At 53.4% G+C, this 7448-nt stretch overlaps 1 long non-coding RNA gene across 1 annotated transcript; it reads left to right on the top strand.

The window, feature by feature from the left end:
- LOC106509570 lies at window positions 1265-7062 on the top strand. Its single transcript, XR_002341921.1, has 2 exons — window positions 1265-1372; window positions 4755-7062. It is a non-coding gene; the product is annotated as an uncharacterized LOC106509570 (long non-coding RNA).

Below are 7448 nucleotides of genomic sequence, written 5' to 3'. Positions count from 1 at the left end.
AATGTCCCAGGACCTTTGTGACATGGAGAGCTGCAGGTGATGTGTGACGATGGAGCCCAGGAAAGGCCTATGGATCCTGATTGTGACACGGGTCCCTAGAACAGGGGTAGAGTGTGGCTACAGTGTGGCTTGAGAGGTGAGTTAAGGATTTAGGAAGGGACGGGCCCAGCAATGAAAGCCCACCGGGAGAAGAGGCAGGAAGGGGCCTGTGTTCAGGAAGAGAAGCCTGGAATCGGACGCTCAAAGATCGCCTGTCCCCTACAAGCCCTCCCCAGGCAGGGCCATGGGGCAGAACTCTGGCAGAGCCCTCGCCATGACCCAGAGGAAAATGTTGGGGGACCAGTGCCCCGACCTTGCTCTGAATCCACACACCCCAGACACTGGCCTCCTTCCAGTCTGACTTCCAAAAGAGCCGTCAGAAGAGGGGCCTGGGGCTTCCCCCAAAGAAGGACATCCCTGTCTGCAGCAAGCACTGCAGGGCCACTGCCCAGGTCACGCTGCCTCTTGTGGCCTTTGGCCAGCCAGCCACGCCCCCTTCTCCCTGCCGTCCCGTCCCTCCGACACCTCCCGGCACCTCCCGCAAGGTGAGGCTGGGCCAGGGCAGAGGCTGGGCCAGGGCAGAGGCTGGAGCAGGAGCAGAAGGCAGCAGGGCCCCAGGCCGGCAGAAAGGCAGATCAGTAGACAGCATCCCTTCTTTGGGAGGAAAGACCTCGCACCTGCCTGAAAAGAGGCGGAAAGCAAGTTCTGAGGTTGCAAAAGGGCAGGTGCTCAAGGGTTAGCGCTGCGGAAAGCACGACGCCTGGGAGCGAGGAGGCGGAAGAGGAAGGAGGAGGCCGGAGCTCCGCTGGGACGGGAGCAGCGGAGATGAAAAGGCGGCGGGAGGGCGCTGGAGGGAAGGCAGGCCAGAGGAGCTCCAGGTCCAGTGTGGGGACGGGGCGGCGACACAGGACCTGCTCCCGCTCCTGCACGAGGCTGCCAGCAGCCCCTCCGCCTGACCAGACCCCAAAGGCTCCTCTTTACCCCGCATCCCTCAACACCCGCTTCCATCCGAGCCCCCAGCCCCACACTCACCGCCGCCCAGACGCCTCGGCTACACGCCAGCCTGGACTGGGCTCGCCTCCCACAGGCCTGGACTGGCGCCTCTGGCAGAGCTGGGGCTGGAATCAGTGTCCAGCTGCCGCCGGCTAGCTGAGCCATGACAGGAGGTGCTGGGTCACGGAGAAGGGAACCCACACGTGCAGCGTCCCACCCGGGACACGGCCATCACCGTTCTCACAGCAGCCCCACCACGGAGGCAGGCCTAGCTCCCCCTCGGCTCTCAGGGAACCTGCGCTCAGAAGGGTGACTTAATTAGCCCAAATCCAAACAGCTGGTGAGGGGCGGGGTCAGGGTGGGGGGAGGTGGGGGGAGATGGGAGGAGGGAGGAGGCGGTGATGGGCGAGGCCGTGGGGGTAGGAGGTGGGGGGCGAGGTGGCGGGGAGGTTGGGGTCGGGGCGGCAGGTGGGTCTGAAGCCTCCTCCCGACCCTCTGCATTGCTCCCAGGTGGACCCAACCACAAATCAGTTTTACTCGTTTCCCTGATTAAAATCTTGCACCGACTCCCCACTGCTTATAGCAGTGTTTGGAGGTGGGGTTTTGGGGGGTTGTTTGCGGTCTATTTTCTCCAAAAGAGGTTTGCAGGGAGCACTCACCTACCACCCAGACGACAGAGGACCTGACTCGGTGTGCGCGTGGGGGTGCAGCCTGGCACCCCGCCTGCTTTCCTCGCCGATATCCCTCCACCTGAGGTCTCACCAGCATGCCAGCTTGTATAAGCCTGGACTGATCTGAGGCCTGGCCTCTTCCCGGATCTCCCCTCTTAAGGAGCCGTCCGACCAGCCCCTCAGGGACCGGCAGCCAGCTTCTCTGCACCGTGGTCCTTCCGCTTCCTTAAGGAATGAGCAAGTCCATTTGATGGGTTCGCCCCCTCTCTTGAGCTCGCCTCCTGCCCTTCATCTGCCCTGTGACCCCTGAGTAGCCAGTCTCCCCACTTCCACCCCCGAAGTCCAGTCTATTCCCCACACAGCAGCCAGAGTAAGTGGACACAAAATTCCCAAAGTAGAACCTCCCCCAACATAGGAACATCCTGGCACTGTCAGGCCCCTCTGCCCTCAATCAAACATGGCCATGTTTTTCCTTCTCACTTTCATTAAAAATTTTTTTTGCATAACCTTGAGATGAAACTTTCACCCAAAGAGTAATCTGAGAGTCAAAAGAACGAGGTGTGCCTGTCCTTAAATTTTTGCGAGACCAGTGAGATTCAGAGAAGAGTTCATAGAATCTGTTCCTTCTCTTGCCTGCAGCCCTTATGGAAATAACTTCGGTAAAATACTCGGAATGAATTACAAAGGACATACATATCTGAAGCCCCCTCATGTTCCACTGACATGAAATAATAACTGTGGCTGTATGGACATCTGGTTGACAAAACGATGTTCTAAGTTCTAAAAAAGTTTGGCGATGGAATTAAATACCTATCTTTCTACTCTTCCTCGTATTTAGAACAAGATCCCGCTCAAACATCTATATTTATACAGGGAGTCGGCCACAGGGTCACATAAATCATGAGGAAATTTGGAGCAGATGTTACTGGGTAGTCTGAGCTCTGTTAGGACTGCGTTTTAATGGAAAAACGATAAAGAACAGACTCCCTACGTGTTTCATGGATAGAGTCACACAGCTACTTGAGGGGAATATTTATATTTGAGATTGGCTGACTGTTCACCCGCAAATGTGGCTGCTTCTTGTCTGGTCTTGCGGGAATCAGACGGGGGTGTGCAGGCATTTCCAGGTGGGACGGGTTTTGTGGGACTTCCCGTCAGTGTGTCCTCTTGCTGGGTGAGGGAGATGGCCCAGGGCCTTTTCACAGTGGCCTCCCATGGCCCCACGGCCTCGGAAACTTTGGAGAGGGCAGTGATACACGGGAGCTAAACCTGAAACCCCACCAAGCGTAGAAAGCAGCTCTTTTGGTTGTGCACATGTCAAAGATGTTTGAAATCCTGTTTTGTTGGTGTTTCCTCCTTTAGTCTGTTTCAGCCGAAGTTTATGTTTTTGAACCTTGTTTGGAGTAATTTTCCAGACATGACTTTCTAGGGTTGTGACCTGTCCTACTGAAGACAAATGTCTGTGCTTCGGAGCTAAAGGAGGTGACGTTCTGCGTCATGTGGCCTCTGGCTCCCCTGCTTCTCTTCCCCCTTTCAAGTTACTGAGTGCAGCATCACACAGCTGCAGTCCTGATTTTCTCCCTTTTTTGTACCATGGAAAACGGAGAAGCAAAGCTCCAGTGTTCAGCTCAGGAGGTCTGGTGGATAAAGGGGCTGGAAGATGACTTCACCGTGACTCCAGTGGATTTTCAGACTCAGAATAAGGTCCTTTAATGCTGCTGATCCCAAATCGGGTCAGGTGTTCTGAACAACTGCCAACAACAGTCTCTATTGGGCGACTATCCGTGATTTCAGGGGAGCGTGGGGGTGGGTGGGCAGGAGAAGAGGGACTGTACCCCGTGCCCCCCAGGGGCGGGTTGGGGTTTCAGGAGGGGGTGCTCAGCATGCCTCTCTCCCTGCCTGAACCACCTGGGGCCTGAGGCCCCCATCATTCGTGATATCACAGGAAGATCCTGGGGCTGGAAAGGCAGCCACAGACCCAGGACTGGGTTTTTGCTCCCTGAGCAGCCTGGGTTCAGTCGGGCAGAGTGCACGATAAAGACAAGTGACAAAAATGCCATAAATCTGAAAATCTTTTCTGGTTGAGCTAATTATAAGGTTCACCAAAAACAGAGTGAAGGTTATCCTGTTTTATATAGAGACTTGTATGGGCCTATTAAGATTCATGCTAAGGCTAGAGCATGCTGCGTTGTCACTTTGTTGCTTCAAATATTTACAGAATGCTTACTATGTACTAAGCACTTATGCTCAATGATCATGTAAGCAGCCCCACATTGTTTTCAACAGCACAATGTAGTGTTGCATTCATAAAGTATTAGCAGAAGAAAAAAAACAGTGTGAATTACAAGAAGATACACAGACTCCAAGAACAAACAACAAAATACTAGCTATGGCTCTCTGGGTAACTGGATAATGGGCAGCTTAATTTAATTTATTTTATTTTATTATTTATTTATTTATTTTGCTTTTTAGGGCCACACCCATGGCACATGAAGTTTCCCCAGGCTAGGGGTCAAATTGGAGCTGCAGCCACCAGCCTACATCACAGCCACCGAGACAGAGGATCTGAGCCACGTCGGCAATGTACACCACAGCTCACAGCAACACTGGATCCTGAACCCACGCAGCAAGGCCAGGGATTGAACCTGCGTCCTCATGGATGCCAGTCAGGTTCATTAACCGCTGAGCCACAACAGGAACTCCAATGGGCACCTTAAAGGTTAAAACAGCATTTTGAAAACCTAAGTACCTCTACTCAAGAGGTGTCTAACTCAGGCTGCCAGGAAAAAGCCCTCCCAGCAAAAATGCGTCCTTTACAACCAGCACAGGCAGCATGTTACTGGGTGGCCACAACGACACAAATCCTTACCGATCGGTCACTTACTGCATTTGCCATTGGAAGCTGCTTGATCCAGATTTCTGCCTCTCAGGAAGCCCTCAGATCCTCAGATCCTCCTAGATTCTTCTCATAGTTCCTTTGCAGTTCCCAGGCCGACAGTACGGTTCAAGTCCCAGAAAACCCGTATGTCAGGATCTCATTTGTTTTGACAGACTGTGTGTGTAAGAAAGTGGAACTGACGTCGGTTTCAAAGCCAACACGAGAACCAGACCTTCTGCTTCCCACCAGAAAAGCCATCACGCTCTTGCTTTTCATCTTTTCGCTCGGGCCAAGTTTCGACAGGAAGCATCCACTGCAGGTAAGTCCGAATGCACTGAGCTATGTCGAGACACTCGGTGAGGAGCTGATGAGGGGGAGGGTGCAGGCCCGACGAGGGGGAGCCACACACTCGCCCCCATCCACGCCCGTCGCCCTAAGGAAGCCCTTTTTTTGGATTTTCATAGGGAGGTTGCACTTGTAACATATGTACAGAATGTGTAAGAAAAACAACAATAAAAATGAAATATTGGGGGCGTGAGGGATGACCAAAGGTCATTTTATTCCAGGGAAAAAGGTGTGTGGACTTACCCTACATGAAATGTGATGTGGTTATGAGTCACGGACACACCTCAAAAGTCACATGAGACTTGGATAATTATCCACAGTCTGCGAAAGCCTGTCTCATTGTTGCTGTGCAGTTCAAGGTACAAAGTCCAGGGATGTGATTTTTGCTTGGTAGTCAACCAGAAGAAAACATCAGTTTTGAAGCTGGACCTGCCAAAGTGTACCTCTCAATTATGCGTGGATTATCTCAGCATAAATATTCTTAACATGTGTGCTAAACAGGGTAACAGTGCCATGGATAGGTTCCACGGTCCTGTAACTGCCCTCACACACTCTGACGCGGGCTTTCAGAGCCACCACATATGCCACCAAGTGAACACAGCAGCATGTCATCTGTCCTTAGCAGGGATGGGAAGTCCGGAGAAAAAGAGGCACAAAAATAGGATGAATATGATGGAGAGGAATCATAAAATGAGGAGAAGGAGAGGGGTGGAGACCCACAACACAACTGAGAAAATGCTCCCCCCCCGGGGGGGGGGGTGTTCCTGAACCCTTTCTGAGCTCGGGGGGCCTCCGTGTTTGGTCTGATCCACATCACTTCCTGTGCGAAGGGATGGGACAGACAGAGCAGCTCGTTCCCTCGAGCTGATGAGGCGGGAGAGGGAGGAGCGATGTGGTCCGCAGACAAGACGGACACACCTTCCTGCCACTTGCCAAGGAGGGAGCCGAGGGCCAGCAGCGCCTGGCCACCCCAAGGGGCCACATGCAGAAGACCCGTGCTCAGCTCTGGCCTCTCCACGCACCTGTGCTGCGTCGAATGGCAATGCCTGCCCTGCAGTCCCTTTGGAAGGTCCGGCTGGGACGCGACCACGCCTGAATTCTGTGTGGGCGCATCAGAGAGACTGATGGGACGATGCACATTCATCCGGGTACCTCCTGCTGATCTGATCAGAGAGCCTGCAGGTGAGCCCGGCCCAGTAGAGACAGGCGTTCCTGTCATTCTGCTGCCTGTCTCCCCTCCTAAATGGCTCTGAACACTGCCCACCTGCTGCCAACACTGCAACGTCCTCCTTCCGGCCCCTCCCCAGTCCTTGTGGGTCTCCTCCCTGCAGCCAGAGCCCACCTGTCCAAACACAAATAGGATCACTGCTATACTCTGCCTAAACCTTCCAGTGGTTTAAGACAATTCGAAGTCTCCCTGTAATCTACAGAGTCTGCGTGAGGGGCTTCTCCGCTGCGCCCCACCATCCCTTACTGCGGGCTCCTCTGGCCCACACGCCCCTCTTCCTCCTTAGGGATGTACTGCCGGTCTTGGTTCAGGACCACAGACATGCTACGTGTGGCGCCTGAGGGGCCCTCTTCTCTGCCCCTTGGTGCTGCCCCCACACCAGCTCCCCTGCAACCCCTGCCCTTCTTCCGGATTCTGGCTCAGCCTTTCCTTTCCCAGAGAAGCCCGCCCTGCCCCTCCAGCCAGGGTCCCTTGTTAACAGGCTCCCTTGTGATCTGCTGTAAGAGACCCATGTTCTTTCCCTTCAAGGAACATACTGTGGTTTGGGAGGAGGTACCAGGCAACGACTCACACTGCTGGGGTGAGGCCTCTTCCCCTGCAACATAAGGTCCACGAGAGGAGGAAGTGCTTTTGATTCAGCTCATTATCCTTGGCTCACAGGACGGGGTCTGGCACTCAGCAGGTGCTTGATAAATACCTGTATTCTCTCAGTTTACCCCCCACCCCACGAACTAGCCCTGAGTTGGCAGGTCACAGTCACACACCAACTTGCCAACCCCACAACCAGGGCTGCGGAGCAGACGATTTTGACTTTGACTTTGTTATCCTCATCTTTTTCCTTCTGTATTTTATCTCCAAAGAGCTGCTTTCATACAAAAAAAATAAACTAAGATAAATGCTTTCTTTTAGAGATGACTCTCTTTAACGACAAAGCATGCTGAGAACAAAGAACAGGAGAAACAACATGGTATTATTTATTTATCTCTGTTTGCCTTCTTGAATTGACCACAATTTCTGGCCAGTCTTTACCTGTCTGTCAGCAAGCTGAGACCGCTTGGCCACACCGGACCACAGGCTTTTCAAAATGGGCCAAGGTCAGAGCAAGGCCAGTGAAGGTCCCGTTTCCAGTAATGCCACCCAGAGCCGACCATCTCTTTGCATGGACAGCCAGAGGCAGTCAGACCGCTCCAAACCAAGTACAAGCAAAAGGGCCTCCTCAGCCATCCACTTCTCAGGAGCCGTGGTGCTGGGACAATACAGATCCTCTGCCCAGCAGTGGGAGACATGAAGGCTT

This window comes from Sus scrofa, chromosome 2, assembly GCF_000003025.6.
Source record: "Sus scrofa isolate TJ Tabasco breed Duroc chromosome 2, Sscrofa11.1, whole genome shotgun sequence".
NCBI classification, from domain to species: domain Eukaryota; kingdom Metazoa; phylum Chordata; class Mammalia; order Artiodactyla; family Suidae; genus Sus; species Sus scrofa.
Note: the sequence above shows the minus strand (reverse complement) of the source record. Positions and strands in the feature narration are given on the sequence as shown.